The sequence below is a fragment of the Panulirus ornatus genome, chromosome 1, assembly GCF_036320965.1.
Source record: "Panulirus ornatus isolate Po-2019 chromosome 1, ASM3632096v1, whole genome shotgun sequence".
Taxonomy (NCBI): domain Eukaryota; kingdom Metazoa; phylum Arthropoda; class Malacostraca; order Decapoda; family Palinuridae; genus Panulirus; species Panulirus ornatus.
Genome location: NC_092224.1, coordinates 32760767 through 32762072, shown reverse-complemented (window position 1 = coordinate 32762072; position 1306 = coordinate 32760767). Strand labels below are relative to the sequence as shown.

Sequence of the window (1306 nt, the reverse complement as noted above, 5' to 3'; positions counted from 1 at the left end):
CATTTATTTTTCTGAATGTTTTTCATACATTCTTTAAAGAAAATATCTGATACATACACACACACACGCACATACACAAATACACACACACACGCACATACATAAATACACACACACACACACACACGCACACAGCCTGGGGGTCCTATGTGTTGAGAAGGTAGAGGTATGACCACATCACGCCAGTTATATCGCCATAGCTTAGCAAGAAACTCTTGTCAGGAATTACGTTCGAGCACCCCTGATTTATCACTTAACATATTAGGTATCGATAATATAGATAACATGTTCCAAATAGATAACACTCCTCTAGGAGGTACTTACTACTAATGTGATAAGTATGGGCAGGATTCGAACCTTCAACCTTGTGCTTACTAGTCTAAGGCTCTGATCATTGACGTATCATTTCTACAGTAAGAAAAAGGGACAAAAGAAAAACGAAGATCCGCAGTGAGTAGGATTCGAACCTACGCGGGAAGATCCCATCTGATTTCTAGTCAGACGCCTTAACCACTCGGCCATCACTGCTTGAGTGGTTCAATTCACAATACGTATATTTGTGTGTGTGTGTGTGTGTGTGTATCTTCATCTACACTTACTATGCATACGGTATGGGGAAGGGATTTTGCACTCGTGGGGTCCCATCTCTTGAACTTGCTGTTATCATACATTTCTAAATTGTATAGTGTGTGTGTGTGGATGTTTGTAATTGATGGTAATAAAAATGGTGGAAAAACAAGTGAAAATAGTAAGAACAGCCATAACAGCATTGATAACAATGATAATAGATTACAATATAATATTGATAAATTACAATATAATATTAAATTACAATATGATAAGGATAATTGTAATATAAATCATTATAAACGTGTACTTGTCTATTTGTAAGTACAGGAAAGAGGTTCTGTACTCGTGGAGCCTTATATTTTGTACTTGATCTACTCTCATACGTCTTCTGAAACATTTGTATACTGTCAGTATTTGCAGTATCATCACTCGTTTCATTCCTTTCCTACAACGCTTTTCCTATAATAGTCAGTTGGAGGGTCGGGTCATTATCTATCTTCACTGGACTTCACCAGGTACAGAGGCCTCAGAAAATACCCTCAGCCGTTGACCCAACAAGTTTGACCCCTACCGTCCATACTGCCATGAATGAGCTCCGAAGGAACACGGTCCACCAATCAAAATATTAGCTTTGCTATATGTCACTGCTCTCATTTGTAATATTTCATTCCCGTTTTATTCCCGTTTTGCTCTATATATTTTATAAGAATAAAGTGAAAATTGATGCAGAACATGT

General features: G+C 37.6%; 1 non-coding gene across 1 annotated transcript; it reads right to left on the bottom strand.

The window, feature by feature from the left end:
• Positions 1-446: 446 nt before the first annotated feature.
• On the bottom strand, positions 447-528 carry TRNAS-AGA (transfer RNA serine (anticodon AGA)). Its single transcript has one exon. It is a non-coding gene; the product is annotated as a tRNA-Ser (tRNA).
• Positions 529-1306: the final 778 nt, after the last annotated feature.